Source organism: Tripterygium wilfordii, chromosome 7, assembly GCF_013401445.1.
Source record: "Tripterygium wilfordii isolate XIE 37 chromosome 7, ASM1340144v1, whole genome shotgun sequence".
NCBI classification, from domain to species: domain Eukaryota; kingdom Viridiplantae; phylum Streptophyta; class Magnoliopsida; order Celastrales; family Celastraceae; genus Tripterygium; species Tripterygium wilfordii.
Window position 1 is genome coordinate 16274777 of NC_052238.1, and position 26690 is coordinate 16301466.

Consider the following 26690-nt stretch of genomic DNA (forward strand, 5'->3'; position numbering starts at 1 on the left):
ATTGAGACCGGAAGGAGATATCTAGGGTTTGCCTCAAGCCATAGATGACATAGGGTGCATGAACCATAGGAATATAGGTTTGTGACTTATGCAATCACTAAATGATTTCCATAGTTCTTAATGAGTTTTTGATATATTAATCCGATTGTTAGGAATAACAAGGATTTATGTTGAAAATACGTTTGATGTATCTAGGAATAGAACATTGAATAGGTTGGGAAATCGATTGTCATTATAGAGAGAAGAATTAGGGATTAAGGGACTAAGGGAATTGAATTGGATAGGTGAGGTGACGTTAAGTACCCTAGCGCTTTCCATCCTTGACTTCACACTTGTGTTTGATTTGTCTTTGTTCTTTTTAATTAGTTTAGTTAAAAATCAAAACAAACTGCAAAATCGTTCCCCAATTTGCATAGTTGTTACTAGTTTGACATTGATATTGATTGCCAACACATCCCTAGTGAAAACGATAATTTACTCATCTCTTTATTACTTGTACGATTTGTGCGCTTGCAATTAAATCCATATCAAGTTTTTGGCGCCGTTGCCGGGGATTGAGGCAATTGTTTTTTGTGTCAAATTAGGTTTTCAATTGTGTTAATTGGTTTTTATTTTTCTACAGAAATTCTTTCTCTTGTATGAGCTTGGGAAGACGTTCTATTACTCCGGAATTAATTGCTATTGATTTGGAGATTGAAAGGACTCTTCACAATCTTAGACGGGAGCTTATTAATAATCAAATGGAAGGCATGAGAGACAATCAAGGAAGGGGGAATGTTGGTGATCTTGGTGGAGCTTTAATTGTGAATGATGGTAATGGAAGAAATGGTGGTGATGAGGTTGGAGGCCCTCCTAGGCAATTTGATCCTCGCTCTCTTGAGGATTGTGCTAGGCCTACTTGGGACACAAATCCTTCAAGCATCCGCTATCCTCCTATCAATGCTACTAATTTTGAGATCAAGCCGGCTATCATCAACATTATCTCTAACTCGATGAATTTCTATGGTCTTCCTAATGAAGAGCCCAATGTCCATCTTCGCTCTTTCTTGCATGTGTGCACTACTTTTGGGATTCACGGAGCTTCTAAGGATGCTATCTTGTTGAGGTTATTCCCATTTTCTTTGAGGGACAAGGCTAAGGGATGGTTGATGTCCTTACCTCCCAATTCTATCACCACTTGGGATGAGATGGCGGAGCAATTCTTGACGAAATTCTTTCCTCCGGGCAAAGCGGTGCAAATTAGGGCGGATATCATGTCCTTTGCCCAAAAGGATTTTGAATCATTTTATGAGGCTTGGGAGCGCTTTAAAGGCATTATTCGAAGTTGCCCAAATCATGGTCTTCCGGAATGGGTGGTGTACCAAGCTTTCTATAATGGGTTGTGCATGCATACTAAGGAGACTATTAAAGTAGCTGCGGGAGGTTCTTTTATGACCAAAAATCAAGAGGAGGCTCTGGAATTACTTGATAAAGTGGCCAAAACCACTAACTCTTGGTCCTCGATGAGGGGGAATCCAAAGCAAGGGGGAAGTTGTAGAGATGAAGAAGTTATGTCTACCTTGGCTATTATGGCAAAAAAGATTGATGCATTATCTATGAATCAAGCTCAAAGGGTACATGCTATCCAAAACATTCCTACCTATGTTTCTTGTGATTATTGTAGTGGTGGCCATCCTTGGGGGTATGTCTTATTGCTTCTCCGTCAAACTCTAGTGAGCAAGCGAATGTCATTGGTGGACGTAATTTCAATCAACCCCGCAATGATCCTTATTCCAACTTCTACAATCCGGGATTTAGGAATCACCCCAACTTCTCTTGGAACAATACTCAAAATGTACAAAATCCTCAACATCTAGTGCAGCCCCAAGAGAAGAAGAGGGATATTGATGACATGTTCTCAAAGCTTGCGGGAGGTCTTGATAAGCTTACAACGCATACCTCCCAATTTATGACAAAGACGGAGCAATTCATGAGCAAAACCGATGCTACTCTTCAAGCCCATGCAACTTTAATGCAAAATTATGGTGCTTCCATTCGGAATCTTGAAGTTTAAATGGGGTAAATGGCTAACATTTTGTCATCTAGAGAAAGAGGTATCTTGCCTAACCAATCGGAGGTGAATCCAAAAGGGAAAGACAAAGAGCAATGCATGGCAATCACTCTTCAGACTGGTAAGGTAGTTCAAAATGCTGCTGATCTTGATGCCGAAAAGGTGCAAATTTTGCAGGAAAAGGGGGAGTGCAGCAAAACAAGGGAAAACGAAGCTGAAAAAGTGTCCAGGGGGCATTTCTGATCAATCGGACCCCATCCCAATCGATCGGCCAATCCCAGAAAAAGTTGAAAAGTCAGAAGATGATCCAAATGTACAAACACGATATGCAGTTGAGTTGGATTGGCCTGATAGTTCTCTCCCCGCACCTCCAGTCAAGGCTTATGTGCCTCCAATTCCATTTCCTCAAAGGTTAAAGAGCAACAAGAAGCATGATAATCAATTCTCTAAATTTTTGGAGGTATTCAAGAAGCTTCAAGTGAACATCCCCTTTGCCGAAGCTTTAGAGCAAATTCCTTGCTATGCCAAGTTTATGAAAGAGATCTTATCCAAGAAGCGGAGATTGAAGGAGCATGAAAAGATACAATTAACCGAAGAGTGTAGTGCCATTGTGCAAAGGAAGCTCCCAATTAAGCAAGATGATCCGGGAAGTTTCACAATCCCATGCACTATAGGTAACACCTTGATTGAAAGATCTTTATGTGATCTTGGAGCTAGCATCAATTTGATGCCATTATCGGTTGCGAAGCAAATTGGAGTGAAAGAGATTAGTCCAACCACGGTGTCTTTACAAATGACGGATAGATCTATAAAGTACCCTCTTGGCATAGTGGAGGATGTGTTAGTAAAGGTGGGTGAGCTCATGTTCCCGGTTGATTTTATTATTTTGGATATGGAGGCTAACCCTACTACTCCCATAATCTTGGGAAGGCCATTCTTGAGCACCGAGAGAGCTTTGATAGATGTTGAAAAAGGGAAGCTTACTTTGAGAGGTGCGGGAGGTGATCAAATCACTTTTAAAGTATTTGGCAATAGAAGGCAAGATGAGGTTTCTCAACAATGCCTCCAAGTGGAGCATATTGACATGGTCATCCCTGACACTCTTGAGAAAGAAGCTCCATATATTCCGGTGGAAGTTCTTCTAGGCAAAAATTCCAAGGTTGAGCATGAAGTTCTCAAGGCAGCCTCCCAAGCTAAAATTGATGTTCAAAAGTCTCAAGTTGAAGATCCCAAGGAGAAGAAAAAGAAGAGGAAGAAAAAGAAGAAGAGGAAGACCAAGAAAATGAAGAAAAATGCCTATCCTAAGGAAATGGTGGTGATGAAAGCTTATGCTCCTTGCATGGCACCTAAGCAATCAAATGTCAATCCTAAGAAGCCATCAAGGGGAGTCTACACCACAACCCTCAAGGATCCCGATTGAATTCACAAAGGGGAGTTGGGCTGAAGACTTTAAACCAAGAGCTTTCGGGATGCAACCCAGGTTTTACTGTTCTATCTCTATCTTTTTATTTCTATTTTCACCTATTCCATGCATTGAGGACATTGCATATTTTAAGTGTGGGGGTGGGAATTTAGGTTTCTAGTTTTTGTAAAAAAATAAAATTTTTGACTTCAAATGTCTTATGCCATGTCACTCTTGAGTGTATTTGGATGAATTTTGTGGTCTTTGAAGCATTGATGGATCTTGCTATGGACATTCTTTCCAATTGAGTTTTCCTATCTTGAAAATTGTTTTGTCCATTGTGCTTTTGTGAATATGGAACACTTGATTGTGGGGTATGAAATACGACTTGACTTTGACATTTGTGGTTGTTTGAGATCAATTTGATTCTAAATAGCACTACTTGAGCAATGAAAAATGAAAAAAAAATAGAAAAGAGAAAAAAATTGTGTTTACGAATAAATGGTTTCTTTCATAAATTTTCTGCTGAGCAACCGGGCCTCTTGCCTAGCAAGCAATGAGTTTCGCGTAAAAAGGTAGGAAATGAATGTTAGAGTACCTTGGTGACTAGTTTAACCTCGTAGCCCTTTTGACTCGGGTAATTAGATCCGTTGGGGTGTCTTAACATCTAGTGCCCTAAGCCAACTAGATTGGGAGTCATTGGTCGAAAGCTCGTTACATGGGTCATTTAGAAAGCTTAAGGAGGTTGAACATTGCACAAGTCACCTTTGAGAAGAAAAAAAAATGTGAATAAGAATGAAGTTTGAATAAATGCTCATTGTATTTGCTCTTTGATTCTTATTGTTCTTGGAAGACTACATAGCCATTTTTTATGTCACTTTGAAGCCAAATATCAAGTGAACTCCATTAAGTGCATCATTTCTTGAAATTACAAGCAAAGTGGATGATATAAGATTCTTGAAGGAATGCTTTTATTGATTTGAATGCCCTAATGCTTGGTTTGTTAGTGTGGATAAGTTTGCAATTGAGAATCCATTTTATACTCTTGTTGATGACATGAATTTTGGCATTGAAGTTGTTTAATGTTTGTGGGTATTATTCTGGTAAACCCTCAGGAGACACAACTCCTCCTACTAGGGGCACCTAGGGGTTTAAAGGCTTGTGGCACGTGCTAAGTGTCATCGTGAGCCCTACGAAGTGGCATAGATTAGTTGCTTATTTAGAGTAGGTCTTAGTTGTTTTATTTTTCATTTGAGTTTAACGAAAAATACTCTTTCCCTCCTTTATTCATTCTCAATTTGCTCGAGGACGAGCAAAGGTTAAGTGTGGGGGTGTTTGATGTGCCAAATATATACATACATTTGCACATCCTTTACACATAAGTTCATCCCATTTTGAGTTGATTAAGAGTTGATATTGCCTAAGAAAGTTATATTTGCATATTGTAGGTGTCAAGGCAAGAAAGGAAGGAAAAGAGTGCAAAATGAAGATTTTTACTCCAGAACCGATTTCCGATCGATCGGATCAATTCCGATTGAGATCGATCGGATCAATTCCCGATCGATCGGACCTGCCAAAACAGCCTTGAATTCATGTAGACAGATTGTATTTCCGATCGATCGGACACTGTTCCGATCGATCGGAGGTACTATTCACAGCATGCGCAGTTTTGCGAAAAAGTTCCGAATTCACTTGTTTTTAAGCCAAAACGACCCCAACTTGTTTTGAAAACGACATAAGAGTTTGGGGAAGTATAAAAGGGCATAAAATAGGGTTTTGGGGGAGTTCTTGGAGGGTTTTTCATTCTACCACCATTGGAGAGCTTGGAGCCACCATTGGGGCTTGGAGAAGAAGAGGGTCTACAAGGGGGTTTTCTCTCTCCTTTTCTATCATAGTTTCTATGGTTGATTTCCTTTGTTTAATGATGTATTTTGCTTCCATGAGTGGCTAGATTTCTTACTAGGGATTTAATGTAACCAAACCTTGAAGATTCAATAAACTTGGTTTCCTTATTTCTTGATTTCTCTCTCTCTCTTGATTGTCTATGGGTGTGATTAATGCTTTTGAATGTTTGGCCATCATTCAATTGATTTGTTGCCTAGATTGAGACCGGAAGGAGATATCTAGGGTTTGCCTCAAGCCATAGATGACATAGGGTGCATGATAGGTATGATAATACCTATTATTTTTGGTAGAAATATCCCCTCTTAAGCTTTCTTTTGATAAATAATGAGTGTATTTATGTTTTGATTTGTATTTTGATAGGTTGATTGCTGTTTGGATGAAAAGCGACGGAAAAAGGGCTGAATTGAAGAAAATGTCCACCGACCTTCGTGTGTTCAAATAGTCATAACTTTCTGTCACGTTATTGGAATTGAGCGCAACAAAAGGCATTGGAAACTAGACATCTCAAGCTTTCCGTAGAATCTAAAATCATGCAAATCGGAGGTCATATGGAGAAGTTATGATCATTTGAATCATGTGCCTAGGGGTAACGCGCCTAGGCGTGGCGCGCCTAGGCGCACAAATTGTGGACGCCCAGGATCACTCCTGCACGCCCAGTCCAGAGAGTTGGACTTGAATTTTAAGTTGTGCACGCCTAGGATTGCGCCTAGGCGTGAAAACAACGCGCCTAGGCGTGTAAAGCAATTTTCTGGGGTGTTTTAAGTCGCGATTTGTCCGAGCTGCGGGAGTTTTTAGACCTAGAACTGATTTTCTGGGGAGCGAAACCAGAGGGGGAAGGCGATTCTTGGAGCTAGGAGGAGAGATTCTTCAGCTCAACTTGGATTTACTCAACTAATTGGGTTTATTCATGATTTTCTCATCTCTCCTTTTGTGTTTTTCTCTCATTATGTGTAACTAAATCTCTTGTGCCAAGGCTAGGTTGAAGCCTTGGGTTTGATGACTTTGTTTATGACTTGATTTACATACATATGAGTTGATTTGGGTATAAATCTTGTGTTTCTATGTTTGATTGCAATTTATTCATGCTTGTGGTGTTTGGCCAACACTTTAGGTTTTTGGATGAAATTTTTTGGTGAATTTGCTTAGACAATAATATGTCAAGTAGATTATGCTTCTTGAAACACTTGATTATGAATGTGTCTCCCTTTAATTAGGTGACAATTTGTATGAATCCTAATCTCCATAGAACTTCATGAATTCCTATGCATGTTTAGACCAATAGGATGGCTAGAATGTATTTTGGAATATCCGACCTAGACCAATAAGATGGCTAGTAATCGATTGTAGGGAGATTTGGCTTAAGTGCGCTAAAACCGACTTAGGTACGGATTCGTTATGCCCGAATTATCAAATATGTGTGTGAATTTGTGTCATTGCAAGTCATTTCCCAAGGGGGATTCCAAAGCCTTGGTGTTCATCTCATTTGCATTAGTTGCATCCCTATTCTAAGAAAATACCAAAAATACTTTGCTCTTTACTTGTCTTAGTTTAATTACCAACCCAAACAATCTTGAGTTGATATTTACTTTGTTTGCATTGTACATACATACATACAAGTATACATTTGGATTAGACATAACTCCATCCCTGTGGATTCGACCCTTGCTTATCATTGTGCTGTAGTCGCCGACTAGTACACTTGCTAGTAAGGTTAATTTAGACCCAACAGTGCATGAACTATAGGAATATAGGTTTGTGACTTATGCAATCACTAAATGATTTCCATAGTTCTTAATGGGTTTTTGATATATTAATCCGATTGTTAGGAATAACAAGGATTTATGTTGAAAATACGTTTGATGTATCTAGGAATAGAACATTGAATAGGTTGGGAAATCGATTGTCATTATAGAGAGATGAATTAGGGATTAAGGGACTAAGAGAATTGAATTGGATAGGTGAGGTGACGTTAAGTACCCTAGCGCTTTTCATCCTTGACTTCACACTTGTGTTTGATTTGTCTTTGTTCTTTTTAATTAGTTTAGTTAAAAATCAAAAGAAACCGCAAAATCGTTCCCCATTTTGCATAGTTGTTACTAGTTTGACATTGATCTTGATTGCCAACACATCCCTAGTGAAAACGATAATTTACTCATCTCTTTATTACTTGTACGATTTGTGCGCTTATAATTAAATCCATATCAGTACACAAACATGTATTTTTGTGTTTTATATGAATTGACAATTGACTTGACGTATGTGTATGTATGATATAATGGTCTTACTTTTTATGTGGAAAGGAAGAGGAAGGTACCGTTGCTTTTTTTTTATTTATTTATTTTGTCTTATGACATTTGCTTTTAAGTTTAAAGGGAAATCACCATCTAGGGGCAAAAAAAATTTACTTATTCCATTTATTCAAATTCCAACAATTACAGTAATTAATTAATTACCTTATTTATTCTTCTTTTTTTCTTTGAAGACTATGAACTTCAACATATATCTTAAATGAATATTTTTTGTGTTTATGCATCACTGGGATAATTATCAATATGAATTTTTTTTAGAATATTAATGTATTTATTATTTGAGTTTATATAGTTTGTTCAACTTAGGAGCACCTAATTAAAACTATTTTTATATGTTAAGTTGTAAACTAAAATACTACTAATTAAATTTTTTTTTTATAAATATATAAGGTTAGTTCATAAAAATATTACTTAGCAAAAACAATGGACATGCTTGAACACATTTCTCAATAAATTGACTTCAATTTTATTAAAGCACAATAACACATGGTACATTACTAATCTTCTACTATAATGATTTCAGGAGGAAATCTAAAACGAGTATGCTACATGTATGCATCATGTTGTTCCATATACGATAAAACTCATTCAACTTCGTACTCATACCTGAAGTAATTCCACTAAGATATAATGATAGGTATCGGATAATCCCTAACTAAGGAAATATGTGAAGCTCTGTACAAAATTAAGAACATGTAATATGATGGGATCAAGATCTGAAAGGTTTTGATCAGGTCAAATTCGAAAGGTCTTAAAAACAAAAAAACAAAAAAAATAGATTCTACACTCTACAGACAGTGAGAGAGAGATAATAATTAAAAAAAATTAATTCGGAGGATATATAGAAGGTTTTGATCAGGTCAAGATAGGATCAACGCGGTAAAAAAAAGAACACACCGTCTAAGGGTATTTTGAACATTCCAAAAAGATACTTTTCTTCTTTCCAGGTGAATTAAAAATAAATTTAGAATTAATGACTGTGTTGAGGGTTACCCGATATTTACCATTACGCCTTAGTGGAATTACTTTAGGTATGAGTGCGCAGATGCATAAGTTTTACCGTATATGGAATAACTTGATGTATACATGCAACATACTCATCATTTTAGGTTTCCTCCTGAAACTATTGTGATAGAAGATTAGTAATGTAACAAATGCTATCATGCTTAAATAGAGTATTTGTTAATAGACTCTGATGTGAGTGTTTTAATACATGAAAAATAAAGAATTTTTTTAGCATGAAAAAATGGCTTGAATTAGTGTACCAAAAAAAATGTTAACACCTAATAGTCTTTGAGTCTTTGACTGATCGAAAAATTCTTTTAAAAATACAAAATAAAAAAAAAGAGACAAAAAAAGGTATAGTCAAAATGTTGATCATGAAAGAACAGTAAAGAAGTCGACGAGGGGTAAAAAATAAAAAAGAGGAAAACAAAAGTGAAAAGGTTATTGTGGACCCCACTCATAGTAATATATAATCTAATGATTATATGTAAAAAGAAAGAGAGAATAAAAAGGTATAGTGATTGTGTATGTGAAGAGTGAAAAGACAAGTCAAATGTCTAATTGAGTGTCTTGGAATCAATGTTGTGTGCATTTAGTAAATTTTGTGTGCAGTTAGATGCACCCTAACTGTCCACCAACTTCCATCACCACTATCTCCATGTAACCAGCATGTAGTTATGGACACATGTCCCACGCATACGTGCTTCTAATAGAGAGAGGCAGCAGCCACGAAGTTAATTGCCTTTTTAAAACAAAGGAAGAGCAGACCGATTAAACTTTAAAAGTTGAAAGTCGAAACACATCGCTATTGGCTTTCTCGCAAGGCAAACCCTATCGGAATAAGACATCGATTCCAGGTGCAATCCGACCACGATTCTCTAGATACCACTAGGTATGTTTATGTCGATTCATCAAACCTCTCTCTCTATATATATTATCTTTGATCCCTTCTTTTATTCTCTCTTCTACTTTATTTTATTCATTCTGTTCTCTCTCCTATCAAGTTTGTGAGGAAAAAACTATTGTCCAAATTTTCCAGAAAGAGTAGTTTTCATCTTCAACTATACCTAATTCTACATCAATTCCAGCTCTCTATCAATTCTTTAGGTATAACTAATTTGCATTACATATTTTCTAGATTATGTTGTCCTTTTGGCATATTCAACTATATGCATCCTAAACGATTTGTGGTTAATGATGTCCCCATCCTAAATTTCAAGTGTTTGTGGGTGATTGCTTGCATTGTCGCAAAAATCGGGTTAGTCGGCGATTAGTTGCTAGGTGGTGTTTGTCGACTCGAGGTTAATCGGTGGCTCGATTAATCGGACTTAGTCGGTTTACACCTTTTTTTTTGGGCATGGGTATTTTTTTGACTGGGCCTTTTTTTTTTTTGCCCCAATTCCCTTCTTTTGGCCCGTTTCTCATTGAAGTCCAATCATAACAGCCCAAAAACTCCCTCTTCTAGTCTTCTGCTGCTCGACTTCACCTTCCAATTGCAGATGCTTGAACCCTAAAATTCGCATACGTATGTTCTTCGCTTGGTGCGCTGGTGATTCGACTCGGTTCTATGCTATTCACTTGTTCTATTCTTTGCTGTCGCTTGTTCTAGTCTCTGCTGGAGCTATTCTGTATTCTCTTTCATTGCTTCTACAGGTGTTCCTGTTCGTCGGTTGTTCTAGTCTGCTGGTCGACTCAGGTTCTGTATTCTATCTGCTATTCTTGTACCCTCTCGTTTTCTGTACTCTGTCTGCTAGTCTCTGCTGTTGTGTTCTTCGATTCAATCCTTTGAAGAGTCTCTGCTGCTGTGTTCTGTATTCTGTACCTGCATTATCTAATTAGTTCAATCAAATACACTCATAGATATATATAAATATGATATGTATATTGATTGGATGATTTTTCATTTATATTGTGTTTTTTACACTATATATATATATATATATATATTGCATATATATATTTTTTTAATTAAAAAAAAACTCAAAACAATTAATCCGATTAATCTGTGACTAGTCCCTAATCAACAACCTAGCGGCCGACTAGTGAGACTAGCGAGTTTTGCAACCATGATTGCTTGTGTATTGCATAAATCTGACTCGAAAAAGGTTATGGTAGCAGGCAGTCGAAAATGGCAGAAGAAAACTTGAAAACAGAAATTCCTGTCTTTGAAGAATGAAGACAATGGAGTGTCAGAGCATTCAAAGGGCAATGAAGAGTCAAGTGAACCTTCTTCAACGCTAGACAATGATGAAGATGTGGGAAAAGGTGATGTTAACTTCTCTAATGGTTTCATTTCTCAATAGTGGGATGATGGGGCTCAAATTCAAAATTTTCCCGCTGAAGAAATTTATTTTTGTGTGTTTGCAATTGGATTACATAAATTTGATACTCAGAAAGATGGTTAAGACCTTTCTTTTGTCTGTTACAGTGAAGAAAATTGTCAAATTTACTTAATTTCAGTACGAAATGTTATGCATTAACGTGTAAAGTACATAGATAGATACAACCATCCTACAAACGTGTTGATTTACTAATTACTTTTTCCATGTGTTTGTTTATGTGATTTATTTATCCTGATGAGCCATTTGGGCCCTGAATCATTGTGTATATGTCTATTTGTTGTTTGTCAATGTCTATTTGTTGTTTGTCAACTGAGAGCTGTGTGAATTTGTTAATATTCTAGTTGCAGACTTGAATCCCCTCCTCGCCAAAAAAGAACTAATAAAATTCAAAAAGTCGTTACCTGGTTATTTATCATTTTATTGTTAATCTTATTCCCTATTTTATGCACTTCTTTTCATCCAAAATCTGTACTTGATAATCCTCTCCTTGGGTTTAATATCTTTTCAAAGTGTTATAACATCTATTAGAAATTTGCAGGAAAAAGAAGGAGGTGCTACAGCAGACTGATCCACCATCTATTCCTGTTACCGAGCTTTACCCTTCTGGGGAGTTTCCTGAAGGTGAAATTCAACAGTACAAAGGTGAGTGAGTATATAACTAGGCTTCCTTACCATCATATTTTTTCTGGTCTGGTACCTTACCGGTTCACAATTAACAGAAATATGCATGCCAAATGATATTAACAGTATTTTGATATTAGTGATCAACGACTCTCGATTACTACTTGTAATGAGGAACTAAATTCACTGATTAAAGGAATGAGAATAGACTTTTCTCTTTGTTTATTTACTACTCCCTCCGTTCCATTTTAATTGTCCCCTTCAATTTTACACACAGTTTAAGAAATTGCATTACTCCCCTTCAATTTGACATTTATACCCTCATTTATAGAGGACAATTAAGATGTCAATGACTCCTTGGGAATTCACTCCATTTACTTTTCAATTTAAGGGTAAATAAGGGTAAGATGGGAAAAATGGATGAAATTAGTTTTAATTAATTGAAATGGGCATGCATTTTGGGACATCTCAAAAAGGAATAGAGGACAATTAAAATGGGACGGAGAGAGTATTATTATCATTGTTGTTGTTTCTTAATCTAACAATGAGCAGAAACATTATGGTGACCGTTGTCAGTTCCTGCCTTTTGTGTTTGACTGCTTGATCTGTTAGAATCTAATAAGTTCTGAGGCTGGTCTAGACGTCAACATATCTCTGTAGCGAGTGTGGGTTGATGCTTCAACCTGAAGATGCAAAATGAAAATGAATGCATTATCTGTTAGTTCCTACATTGATACAATCGCATAAGATATATTCCAAGGGTGATTCGCGATTTTCCATATACTTTTGCTTGTTTGTGTTATCCTTTGTAATCTTTCTATTGGAATCCTTGCAAGCTTGAATAATGAGAGCTATTCTTTTGATAATTTAGTAATTTATGGAGAATAACTTCTGAAGAAAAGAGAGTGTTGGAGCGCCTTCAGAAGCCGTTATATAATTCAGTTCGCCAAGATGCAGAAGTTCATCAGCAGGTTACTTTTGGTCTTGTGTTCTAAATAATTGTTTGTGAAATGACAAGTATTTCTGTTGCTAGGATGGGCGGGTCATTATCATTTTTGAGTTTTGGTTCATGAGATTCATAATATTTGCATTTCAAATAGGTTCGAAAGTATATTAAAGGCATTTTGAAGCCTGGAATGTTAATGATTGACCTCTGTGAGACCCTGGAGAATACAGTTCGTAAGTTAATATCTGAGAATGGTCTGCAATCAGGCATTGCATTCCCTACTGGATGCTCTTTGAACTGGCAAACCTTGAATTAATATGTATATATATTTTTTTGTTTTTTCTTTTGCTTGATAATGTATTTATATGGATCAGTTTTTAACTGTCAGGGTTGCTGCTCTCATTGGACCCCAAATACAGGAGATAAGACTTGGCTTCAATATGAATATCATTTCATTTAAGGCCACATTTCCGCAGTAAACTCATAATCTTGGTACTGCAGGCTGTTGCATCTAAGATCTAAGGTTGAAGGTGTTATACTGTTATCTTATATTTTTTGGCTGGAGGTTTGACTCTGGATTGGGTTGTTATTTGATTACAGGATATATAGTGGACTGTGCATTTACGGTGGCATTTAATCCTATGTTCGATCCATTGCTTGAAGCTTCACGTGAAGCCACCAATACGGGTATCAAGGTAGCTGGAATTTGGTATTTTACTGTTATCTGGTCTAATTGTTGACAGTATTATTGAGCTTTCTGTTGGATTAATTTTTGTCTACTGAAAACAAAATGTTGCCTTTTTGGTGTCTGTATTTTGAAGGCACCTCAACTTGTATATAGGCATATGATCCCAATTAATTTGTGGTTCTGTCTATTTGGTGCTTGAAATGGTCCACTTATATGGTTAAAAACATTACTTTGGAAATTCCGGTTTCACATTTTTGAACTTGTGCTCTGGCCTTTAATTAGGGTTGTTTAGAACCAAATAACCAAACCAAAATTTCAGTTTTTCAATTTGGTTATTCAGTTTTCGGGTATATTTTTCTGTAAGATTTCTTATTGGGTTTAGTTCCGGTTCTGAATTTTTGAAACCTGAATTAACCAAGTAGTAAAATAGATTAGTATTAATAATGTATATACACATATATAAATTTATTCCCGAATAATAAATATATTAGTATTAAGTTTATATTATATATACCCAAATTACCCGATAAAAAAACCCCAATTACCCATAATTTTGGTTCACCCTAATGCCTAAATTTTTTGCTTTGTAAGGACCCAACATATCTATTTAATGACTGGATAAGAAAATCAAAACCGAATAGATTAAGGTTGGTTCTTAGGCTCATCCAGTTCAGTTCCTTTTTTTATCCAACCAAATTCCGGTAATTGGGTTCTACCAAAATAACCAAACCGAGTAGGAATTCTCGCATCCTCTTGTTTCCTAATTATTATTATTTTTTTGTTATACAACTATTTGGTCAATCTTTAGCCTCTAATATTCAAATCAAGATGCACCATTTAAATGAGCTCCAAGTTTCTATCTCACAATGTGAAGTAAAAATCTTTCCCAGGCAAAGTTTATGAATTTGCTACATGGTGTTACATGATCATACATGCCACTTCTTTTCTCCCTTAACCCGTAAACAAAGATGTGTTTGCTGCAATTAAACTGCGTTACATTATCAATTTCTCAGTTCCCTTTTTATTCTCGAGTCTCTTCCGTGGTTGTAGGAGAGGGGAGGAATAACAGGAAGAGATGAACTAATTTTTTATTTTGTTGGAAAGGCCTGGAATTGGGAACAAAATTGAGTTGGAGACTTTCTGCATGCCTGCAATAAATTTTTTGCTAAAAAAATTGGTGAGAAATCCAAAGACTAGGCCTTTCTCCTTACCATTCAATCTCTCGCTCACCTGAAAGTGAGAGCAAGACATGCACCTTCTTTTCCATTTTTCCTTCTATTCAGGAGAGACTGCACAAGGGTCTCGTGGGAGCAATTTAAAAATATATAGCTACATTTCAACGATTTGAAGAATCTACTGTAAATGCTGCCTTGATGCTCAAAACTTGATTTAAGTCTAACTTTCACTGGCTCTTTTAATTTAGTTGGAATCTGGTGATTTTATTGACACCTTAAACTTGAGAAAGACTGCCCTTGATAGTCTTTTTAATTTTTAGGAATCTGGGATCGATGTGCATCTTTGTGATGTTGGTGCTGCAATCCAGGAGGTCATGGAAAGGTGTTTCAAGGTATATATCTTCTGGTACTTTAATGTCTCTCTCTGATGCACAGGAGCTCTGGTTTTTTTTATCATCCTTCAACAACAAAGTCAAAAGATTTCCTTCCTATCCATACCAATATTCTTACCTTCTCATGGATTGAGAGAGGAGGAGAAGGATTGTGATGGTTTCTGGGACATGACTATTAATCTTATTGCCTCTTCATAATGGAAGTTCTAAGACACCATCGAAAAGGGATGACCGAGACTTTGTGGTTGTAGGTTGATGACTCTGTGTTGAACTAGGAAGCACGAACTTCGCAAAATGGGTGCTGAGTCTGCGTCGAGTACGAACTCAGTTCGTATGCTTGATTGACGCGCCAAAATACTGCTGTGACGCTTGTTGACTGCGTTGGAACAGTCAACCCAGCGAAGACTCACCTTGGACTCGGCTTCGATGCGGGAGGGACTCGTTTTGCAACTTAAATCCACTCGACTAAAGCCCTTAAACTTAGAACTCGCACCTTCTCTAAACTCAATCGACTAGTCTAGTCGTCTTCCTTGACTTCTTCTCTGAATCGACTGGTCTAGTTGTCGACTTCCATGGCGGCAAGGTTCTTTGGTCTTTCAGATGTTGAAGTCTTCTTCTCTAAATCGATTGGTCTGGTCTCAAAATCGACTGGTCTCAGAATCAACTGGTCTGGTCGTCGACTTCTATGGCGGCAGGTTCTTTGGTCTTTCAGAGGTTGAAGATGGTTGTAAACCTAGATCGCGTGTGGGTTGTATCTCACATACCAGAGTTACTTAACTGTAGTCTTTTTAGTCAAGTCAAAGTTATTTACTTGGGTCACTTACTTAAGTGCACTGTTTAGGCCAATACTCATGGTTTTGGTTTCCAATTATTTTATGTACTAATTTATTAATTTATAAGGTCATTCATTATGAGCTGTACACTTATGAATTCAAGTTGAATACAATCATCTTTCTTCTCTTCTCAACGTCTGAACTCTCTTCTTCATCCTCCTTCTCTTCTCCTCTCCATCTAATTTCTTAAATATGTATATAAAAGGCCCTTATTTATATATAGATTACCATTCTAGAATATGTATAAAATTTATAAATATATTTTTTATTTGCCGAGTCCCCTCGCACTCAAATCCCGATTCTTTGAGATTTTGCGAATCTCCGCACCCGCATCCCGTGTCCCCGCATCCGAGTTGGTGCTTCCTAGGTGTTGAGATTTGGTGGTGGCGGTCTGATAGGAGGGCTGGTGTTGGGGGGCAGTTGTTGAGATGGTGGTAGAGTTGCTTCTGGCAGTAGTTGATAGTGTGGGTAGAGCTGGAGCTGGAGGAGGTGGCGGGTAGTATGGTGCGTGTGGAGAGAGGTGTGATAGAGGTTGAGGAGGGTAGGCACACAAATGTTACCTGCCGTGATGGTTGTAAGGTTGGTAAACACAGAAAGGGTTGTGGGTGATAAGTCATGGTGCAAATTTATTTGACAAATGTACGTTTCAAAAAGGCTTCTAATTACATCATAAGCTAACCTCTTGTTGAGAAATGACCAATGTGCAATGATTAGGTCATGAATGGTTATGCTTCGATGAGTCTTGTGAGATGTTAGTGACAGGGATGCAAATGCAATTGTACTACTTCTCCCTCTATATTCGTTGCCAATCGAATTCCCTTGGTGGCTTTCCTATGGATATAATGTTGTTGATCTAATTCTTAAAAGCCCGTTGAGACAGGGGAGGCTAGGTTAGTGAGAGAAGGTAATTGGTTCAAGAAATGCGGGCAACCCCACCTCGTCAGCTATGTGTGGGTTGAGAATGATACTCAAGTGGTATAACGTAGGAATATCTTTCATGCATATGGAATCCTGAAATGACTCGTTGTCCAATGCAAGGTTGATTTAATGCAGTTTAGGAAGGGAAAAAAGATTTAGTGCGATTTCACCAGCCACAACTCGCTTATCTCTTTATTGCTGCGTCGTCTTTGATTTGCTGCGGCATACGGTCTTCAATTTTTAACTGGTTATTGGGGTTGTTTCTAATTTTGGCGTACGACAAATGCAAGGCAGGTTCATGTATCTCCTTTTCGTCGCTGTTGATAAATCACTCTGGTAGTGTATAATTTCCTCTGATAGTGTCCTATTTTTGGGTCTGGCTGTCGTTTGAATTTGGGTTTCTGGGGTTATGTTATCTCTCCGGAATCGGGTCTGGGTTGTTATTTGCATTCGGTTACGTTGAGTTTGGACTGAGCCTTGAGATTTTGTTGGATTGTTTGACCACATTTTCAGTTCTAGGGCAATCAGGCACATTGAAACACATTTTCAGTTTCGGAATTGGCTACAAAGTTGTGTGAAAAATGAAAGTTTCAATATGCTTATTCCGTGTGGTATTCATGGTTTCTCTCTTGTTGGGTCTCTTTGGTTTGTGGAGTCTCAATGTCTCATAGATTTCTTAGCAAGTTTGTCAGTGCACCATACTTGGAAACACATAATTTGCAACTAAGGTGTTCCATTGCCATTTAAAGGCATCTGAATACACTTTGAATTTTGAATGTCTTTGTGTTGATTTTCTAAGCTGTTTGAAATCTTTTGAAGTATAAGAAACAGTGCCTGAAATTTGCAGATTTTGATGTTGATCTTGATTCTCATTTTTGCCACTGACAACAGGGGCCTAGCAAATCTCTGAGACATAGGTGAGAAACTTATTGAAGACCTTCCGTTTCAAGGGCTGTGGAATAATGTGGTCCCTTTCTGTTGATCAGAGACTGTTAAAAGGTAGCACACACACAACTAACACAAAAAACCTTGCTTGCAAGTGAAAATAGATAGCCCCATGACGCCCATCGAAGTAAGAAATTTAGTGCTTATGGACTTATGCATAGCAATTTGTCTGCAGTGTACTTATATTGTCTCTATGTCTGCAAGCTTTATCGTGAACCATAAGGTTGATAAATTAAAGCTTTCTGGCACATTTATTTTCTCACTGTTTTTAAAGTCACACAAGCCATCTAAAAGTTCATACTTCATCATCCTCTTGATGTGTTATGTGTACATGTTATTTAAGTGCTCCATCAGCATACATACATATCTACCCAAATCACAATAGGTACTTATCATTGCAATGGTTGTTATTAAAATCCTTCTAAATTTTTGTTTTCATCAATTAATTGTACTTAACAATAGGTCAAAAAACATTTATCAGTACTCTAAATGCAAGTATAGTAAAGCATTTGGCATGAACTATACTTATTTTTTTTAAAAACTCTTAATTAAGGAATGAAGGCATTGTGCGAGTTTTATCTCATCAAACTTTTGTTTGATCTGCAGACTATGTTGGGATGCTTACAAAACTGGAGGAAAAAATGGAATAAAAAGCATAAGCAGAAGGCGCTCCGACAAGCTAAGTTTAGCTTTTTATTTTATATTGAGATGTTGGGTGTTTTAACGGATTTGTTTATGTAATGAATTTATTTGTGAGAAACATTCATAGTCATTCCTTCTGTGATTTCTCAGCGTGCAAATGTCTATGGCTATTGTGAAAGTACATTTGCTACTTTTCCAGGTATTCTTCTCTACATTTATTCCTTCTCCATGTATCATTCTCTACATTTGGTCTTAAAGCAAATGGAGGACTAATATCATCTATTTTGATTTTAAACTCAAATAAGCTTTTTGAAATTTGCTGCATATGTCTAGGTTTGCCAACTTTCATTATGCACATGTCTTAAATGTCATCAACTACTGTTATATATATACAATAAATAATTTTCAATATATATAGTTCGTGGAGGTCTTAAAATTATGAAAATCTTAAACTCGAAAGGTTTTAAGCCCCCAGTTGTTGTAACGTGTGCTATCTATCAATTGAGGGTCCAATGTTGATGTTCATAATTTTAGACTACGTAGCACAAAACCATTTTGCTTCTCTATTCATTTTTGGGTATCTTTCTTGATTGATAATCCCAAAAAGTTAGTGCCTTCGCACACCTTCTTTTGTTCCTTTTTGTAATTGGTTTTGGCTGTTTCTCTGACAGGCTTGGGGGATGTTCTCTTTCAAGTCCTAACATTGTTGTGCTACAAATGGACATTAATGCAGGTCTTGCTGGACTACGAGTGGGATATGGAGCATTGCCTTTGAGCATCATTGAGTTCTTTGGAGAGCAAATGAATCATATAATGTCTCTGTTGCAGCTGAAGTTTGAATGTGCAGCATTGAGAAATCCTAATTATGTAGAGGTTATGCCTTTGCTATTCTAGGTATCATACAATTTTATTATGAGTTTTAATTCACCCCAATATTGCCACACTTCATGCACATTTCACTTGAATCACAGGTGAGTCATGTTTCTACATCATAGCTTCAACTGTTCATGTATCCAGTTGTTCCCCCTAACATAAGTTAATGATACATCTAACTTGGATAAACATATGACCAAGAATACAATGAGTCAAGCATCAAGAATCTCATATGTTAACCGTAAAGGATGAAAAACTTCAATCTAGAATAATCATCCACTATAGTCAAGAAATACCTATAACTTTCTATGAGAATTATATTATTGGGGCCTCAAATATCCATATGAATGAGTTCAAAAGAAGTCTTAGATTGACTGTTGTTTACAACAAAAGGATTCCTCTTCATTTTGCCCAAGTGGCAATCTAGACAATCATGAGAATCTGCATTTAATTTCATGGGCAAGAGCTTGGACACATTTCCAGAAGGATGTCCAAGTCGCATATGCCAAATCTTAGAATTAACAATAGAACTAATAACTCCAAAATGGCTACTCTGATCTTGATTGTGTAAGTATAAGCATTTAGAGTGAGAATTCTTGTTTTGCTAATTTATTGGACTGCTTGTTATGTGTAGATTGTAATTGAACAAGTTTTATCAGAGTTATGAGGGAAATTGATTAGCAATTGCTAATTGAGGTTTGTTTCTTGATCTCACTCTCAATTGGCATGCTAATTAAGGTTTGTTTCTTGATCAATGTAAACTGTATGTTTTTTATTAGGGTAAAGTTCGATTTTCGTGAAGATTTTTCCCTTCTCGAAAATCTTCTACGGAGGGCATATTGAGCCCGTTTAATACACGTGTCCATATGCATCATCTTAACATGAACAATGAGGTTGAGCTCCAGTCAATTTGTACGTTATTCAAAGTGAAACATCCCAATATCAAGAACGTGATACATATTGGCATGATGATTGTTTACATATATCATTCTTCGAATATGAAGAATTCCTTTGATTGGGTTAAAAAAAATTGCATTGTGCAGTATAATTGTGTTTGGAACAACTATCATGAGGCCACTTATATCTATGTCAACATATTCGAGTGGCATTGAAGGTAAATTTATATAACTAATTAAGTTTTACTTTTAAAGGTACAAGAACTATTTTTTTTATTACGAATTGTTGAATGTTTGCTGGAAGTTGGTTGACCTACTGGAGTTCCTCCATGAGAAAAAATTATGCACCAAAGGGACTTGGTGATCATTGGTAGATGATATTTGCTTCGTTGATGATCATTCGATACTAATAGTATGCATTGGTGATTTTAGCACGAAAGATGTACATCAAGACCGTGCTAATGACTTTGAGCAACTTAGTAATTGGTTGAGATATCTAACCCCCTACTAATTCAATCCGACGAAAGAGATGATCAATTTCTTTCAAGTTAAAGGCCAAATAATCTTTTTGTAAGTTTTCAAAATTCTTAAGTTAGTATTTTTGGATGTGTAGTTTTGTACTTTGTTAGTGCTACTTTTCATCTTTCTTTTTTTGACAGTGTTAAATATCATGCACTGTTGATGACGCAACAACAGAGGGTGAATTTCATTTTCAATGTGGCACAATCTTTGGAGCAATTGGATATAAGTATTGGTTTCTGAATGTATGAAAGTACCAAAGCGAATATTGGAAAAATCCCTCTATTTCGGTCTCAATCAGAGAAAATCATTTGGAAAAACCTGATTGGAGATAATAGTTTGCTCAATTTGATTAATATAGACATGAATGAAGACGACTATGGTCTACTTCGATTCATGGGTAACACGTGCACATCTTGTACAAAATGCGAAACCAGTATATTACTTTACCTTATTTTATTTTTCTGTATTAGTGGTAACGTTATTTATTTGTTTTTGTTTTTTTTTCAACAACCAATCATAATTGACGATGTTGACAAATGGTTGTCAACAACGTTCGAAATGATGATAATAGAAATAACAACGGTCCTGAACAATAGTAGCGTTCCACAATGTGACGTTCTAGGGTTGTTTGTGAAAAATCTTTGGTACGACATTCTGGAATTGTTTGTCAAATGCCTTTTTCTTTGCACTCCCACATCCCCTGGTGACTGGTCCAGTATATTCTGATTATTTTCTTTTTCAAATTAATGTTTGAAGGTTGCCTTTGACTTCTTCTCACATCAAATGCAGATTCATTGCTCCACTGATGAGAGAGTTGAAAAATGATAGTTGGTTTCTCTTGGGTGTAGATTTTTTATTCAGTTTTTTTGTGTGAGATGGAGAATGAAAGGATATTGTGATGGTTTCTCTTGGGTGTGGATTTCTTATTTAGTTTTTTGTGTGGGCTGCAGAATAAAAGGATACTGTGATGTAGGATATTACATCACAGTATTCTTTTGTTCTACAACCCACTCAAAAAAACTGAATAAGAAATCTGCACCCAAGAGAAATCAACTATCATTCTTCAGCTCTCTCATCAATAGAGCAATGAATTTGCATTTGATATGAGAAGAAGTCAAAGACAACCTTCAAACATTAAATTTGGAAAAGAAAATAATCGGAATGTACTGGACCAGCCATCAGGGGATGTGAGAGTCAAAGAAAAAGATATTTGACAAACAATTCCAGAATGTCGTACCAAAGATTTTTCACAAATAAACCTAGAACATCAAATTGTGGAACACTACTATTGTTCAAGACTGTTGCTATTCTATTATCATCATTTCGAACTTTGCTGACAACAATTTGTCAACATCGTCAATTATGATTGCCTGTTGGAAAAAAACAAAAACAAATAAAAATCGTTACCACTAATACAGAAAAATAAAATAAGGTAAAGTAATACTATTAGTTTCGCATTTTGTACAAGACGTGCGCATGTGTTACCCATGAATCGAAGTAGACCATAGTTGTATTCACTCACGTCTATATTAATCAAATTGAGCAAATTATTATCTCCAATCATGGTTTTCCAATTGATTTTCTGTGACTGAGACTGAAATAAAAGGATTTTTCCAATATTGGCTTTGATACTTTCATATAGTCAGATATCAGTACTTGTATCCAATTGCTTCAAAGATTGTGCCACATTGAAAATGAAATTCACCATATGTTGGTACGTCATCAACAGTGGATGATATTTGACACTGTCAAAGAAAAGAAAGATGATAGGTAATACTAACAAAGCACACAACTACACATTCAAAAATACTAACTTAATAATTTTGAAAACTTACGAAAAACTTATTTGGCCTTTCCAGAACTTGAAAGAAATGAATCTTCTCTTTCGTGTGAGATTGAATTGGTAGGGGATGAGATATTTCAACCAGTTACTAAGTTGCTCAAAGCCATTAGCACAGTCTTGATGCCCATCTTTCGTGCTAAAATCACCAATGCATACTGTTAGTATCGGATGATCATCAATGAAGCAAATATCATCTACCAATTACCAATGACCCCTAAGTCTCTTTGGTGCATAATTTTTTCCCATGGAGGAACTCTAGCAGGTCAACCAACTTCTAGTAAACATTCAACAATTCGTAATAAAAAAATATACCTTTAAAAGTAAAACTTAATTAGCTATAGAAATTTACCTTCAATGCCACTCGAATATGTGGACATATATATAAATGACCTTATGATGGTTGTTCCAAACACAATTATACTTTTTAACCAAATCAAAGAAATTCTTCATATTCGAAGGATGTTCTATGTAAGTAATCCCCGAGTCAATATGTATCACGTTCTTGAGATTGAGATGCTTCACTTTGAATAACTTACAAATTGATTGGAGCTCAACCTCATTATTCATGTTGAGATGATGCATATGGACACGTGTATTAAACGGGCTCAATATGCCCTCTGTAGGAGATTTTCGCGAAGGGGAAAAATCGAACTTTACCCTAATAAAAACCATACATTTTACATTGATCAAGAAGCAAACCTTAATTAGCATGCAAATTGAGAATGTGAGATCAAGAAACAAAACTCAATTAGCAATTGCTTATCAATTTCCCTCATAACTGTGATAAAATCGATTCAATTACAATCTACACATAACAAGCAGTGCAATAAATTAGCAAAACAAGAATTCTCACTCTAAAGACTTATACTTACACAATCAAGATAAGAGCAACCATTTTGAAGTTATCAATTACTTCTATTCTAAACTTGGAAGGAAAGGGTGCTCTCCGGGCGAGTTGGCGTCGCTTTTTGTGCTCGCGTGTTTTTTTTTACGACTGTGTAGGAAAAACGACGTCGTTTTGTGGTGGGATTGTTCTGTGATTGGCTGAAACGACGTGCTGTTGTGCTTCGGTATTTGTCTGCTTGCACAAATCGTCGTCCTCCGTCCTCAGTTCAGCCCCACGTCAGTTCGTGCATCTCTGCAGTTCGTGCATCTGCAAATTCTCCACAGTTCCCTTACATAATCACTTTTGACTGAGTTCCTCTCGATCCTCTCTCTTCTCTCTCACTCTCCTCTCTTGCGAATCATGGCCAGATCTAACATGACCCGAACAGTTCGTTTGGCGTGGATTTACTTCTGTGCGATCAGGTAGCTCAGTTAGTTGCCTCAAATCCAAGCTCCTACTTGATCTATCTTCTCTCTGGACTTGATTTGTATTGTTCGTGATTTTTTTGAGTTTCTCATGTTCAGGTTTTGAGTTTCCTTTGGGTCTTCACAAGTCATTGGGGTGGTTGTTGATGTAAAGTTTGATTCGGATTCGTAGCTGGTGTACTTCGTTATTTACTCCCTCACATTGATCTTCTTCCCCTCTCTCTATTAGGGCTTTACTTTTGTTTGGCAATTAAGGTGGTGGTGGTTCTTGGTGATGATTATGCTGATTCATGGGTGGTGAAGCATCGGATGTTAGTGGAAAAAATTATAATAAAGCTGCGACCGGCATGCCGAGCTTCGTTCCTCTAGTGATTCCCTTTTAAAATCCCACGTATGTTCCTATCTTCTTTATTTCCACTTTATTTTTTTAGGCAGCTTCTCACATTGGATTGCTCTTTCAGGCGGGGTCTTATTGCACTTGAAGCTCTTGATCCTAACTGTGGAACCACAACAATCCTAAAGGTGGCGTGGAACTTTCCATATTTTCTCCTATGATTTTCCAGTAGATTTTTTCAGCAACTGACCCTTTATTTTATCTGCAGGTTAGGCTGTACCGATTTTAGACAATCTGCAGTGCAAGAGCCGCATTGACTAACAGTGCATGACCACCGAAAGGAAGGGCAAGAACGAGTGTCGACAGAGGAGGAGGTGGCAGTGGTAGGTACATGACGACTCACTCTTCAAACCGTTTGTGTTTTTTATTTGTTTTAGGAATGGCCAAACAAGTTCTTAGTTCTTCTAATTCATGATTTTTCTACTTTTCTTTCTTGCAGGCATTTGAGATTTCTAATAATGATGATTCCTATAAGAAATTATCGATTTTTACATTTATATTTAGGCTATGTGATAATATAAGCCATGCCCATAAATATTGTTTCATACAAAGCTTGAGAGTGTGTTTGGATTGAGGGATTTGGAGGGCAAAGCTGGTTTTTTACATGGTTTTTTTTATGTCCTTGACGTCAAATTGTTTTGACCCAGAAGTCATCTTCCTGTGTTTATTATAGTCATTTTGATCAGTGCACAAATTACTCTCATGGTGATGGTGCTCTCTATACAACAACCACTGTAGATTTTTATGATGTTCCCCATGTCCATCATGTGTGTATATTGAAAGAGAGAAACCATAGAACCTTTACCTGAAAGGAGATTTCCTTTGATTTTTTTTTTGATAACAGGTACCAACCATTGACCTCTCTGAAGCCAAACTCAGATGCTATGGTACGTTCGCATAAGTTATTGCTATTCGTTGTATAGTCTCTTTTTTCATCATTGTATAGGGAATTCCCATTTTCATAGGCAATCATTTTCGTAGGTTTTATATATTGGCATCTGTATATATTTATACAATTTGGCACATACAACAACAAGCCAATCCTTTGAGATCGAACCAAGGAACTCATGAATGCTGGCCTTGGGCCTTTAGCTAAGTTGAGAAAATGTCTGCAGTCTAGAGTGTATTTATTGTGGTAAAAGATTGAAGGTTTAGGTTTGGATGATAAACAATTCCATTAATTCTGAAAGGGGGTATGAGAAATGCTGATGTTGTTGTAGAGTAGTTTCAATACATCTCAATTTGTAATTGGTTTCCTGAGATTGAATTAGTCCCGATAGAATCCTGATGCGATTTTCCTGTTTTGTCTGATTCTTGTATATGGGTTTTATTGTTTAGAAGAAAAGCATATTTGGGATGGGGGAGGGAAAGTTGAGTGGGACAATCGGATTTTCTACTTTTCAAAATGTAGGTATTTTATATTGGCATTTTATTCTTTAGATGGTTTTTGTGATGATATTTTCTTCTACAGGAATTAATTGATATTTTACATGACGTTTGTTCATATTTTTAAGATGGTCTTATTGTCACCTATGTCGCATCATAGTATCTATCATTGTCATCTTTCACACATCCAAGTATCTAACAAACATGTCAGTTTCTTTGGTTATTTGCCCCTTTTCTCAATCGTACTGAGGATATGATTACTTTGCCTTAATATTTTCTTCCACTATAACCCTCTGGCAGAAGTTGGAATAGATGCAAGTTGAAGGTGGTTTTCACTACCTTAGGTTCACTTAAGCTTCAAGTCTTTGTCCGCACTATGCAGTTGTAATAATTTTTTCATTTACTTTGCCCTTGCCGGCCTTATGGGAGCCAATTAGACCTTTGTGTTTCTTCTAGGCTTTCTCATTTTCTCTCGGTTTGGGTATTATTAGGATCTTTGGAGAAGGGGAAGCAAAATTTTGTAGAGCTCAAAACTACAAATGGTAAGGCACTGCACAATGTTACCCTTACCCTTGATTATAAGCTTACATTTGCCTTTTCTTTCCATGTCTATCTGCATACATTTCTTACTGCTGCATAGACCTGCAATCCTCCCATGCTTACTGGTATATATTTCTGCTTTGCTTCCAATCGTGTTGTTTTGGCTATCATTGGGCTACACCATTGTAATAAAATCTACGAGTAGGTAATAAACAGACAGAGAGACAAAGTCTAATGCAAGTGTCATCCTAATCGTACAGTAGAAGCAAAACAACAATTCAGAGAATGATTTTGTTAATCTCTTATATGTGTATGCATTATTACCAAGGAAACAATTGTAGAAGTCTTCAAACTGATGCAATGTGAAAGATCATTAGGAAGATGAAGGCCCATGAGACCATACTTTGCTTAATTAGAAAGGAAAAATAGTGTAAAAAATTTAACAGATGTTATCAAAACTTCACACTCTATGGTATGAACTCAGTTTTCACTTTGTATAATGATCCAATCTTTATCCACTTGCTCTTCATACTTTCTCAGAAACCAAATAGGAAGTGAAATTTTTTTAGATGGTTTTGGATTCCACAACATGGTGATTGGATGCTCTGGTGCATTTGGTACAACTATGTGACTTGGACCCAAGAGTGATATGATTTAAATGCCTTCAGTTTCTACTGCATATTTGGGGTAGGGGTGGGAGAAGTGAAACGTAGTTGTGTTTTAAAATGTCTTGGTATACTTTTCTTAGCATC

The 26690-nt window shown here is 36.6% G+C and overlaps 1 long non-coding RNA gene and 1 other non-coding gene across 15 annotated transcripts; one reads left to right on the forward strand and one right to left on the reverse strand.

Moving 5' to 3' along the window:
- Nucleotides 1–1236: 1236 nt before the first annotated feature.
- Nucleotides 1237–1342, reverse strand: LOC120003179. The gene has a single exon (XR_005469300.1). It is a non-coding gene; the product is annotated as a small nucleolar RNA R71 (small nucleolar RNA).
- An 8785-nt stretch (nucleotides 1343–10127) lies between these two features.
- LOC120001491 lies at nucleotides 10128–25882 on the forward strand. Of its 14 annotated transcripts, none has more exons than XR_005468885.1 (15): nucleotides 10128–10196; nucleotides 10325–10367; nucleotides 10790–10936; nucleotides 11552–11655; nucleotides 12506–12605; nucleotides 12969–13072; nucleotides 13181–13275; nucleotides 14764–14835; nucleotides 17478–17585; nucleotides 18138–18372; nucleotides 18907–19067; nucleotides 23848–24009; nucleotides 24080–24140; nucleotides 24221–24335; nucleotides 24857–25882. It is a non-coding gene; the product is annotated as an uncharacterized LOC120001491 (long non-coding RNA). The 14 variants fall into 14 exon arrangements; XR_005468883.1 differs by lacking the exon at nucleotides 10128–10196 and adding an exon at nucleotides 12735–12813 and having other exon boundaries at nucleotides 10228–10367; XR_005468879.1 differs by lacking the exon at nucleotides 10128–10196 and having other exon boundaries at nucleotides 10228–10367; nucleotides 24221–24339; nucleotides 24857–24899; nucleotides 24994–25882.
- Nucleotides 25883–26690: the final 808 nt, after the last annotated feature.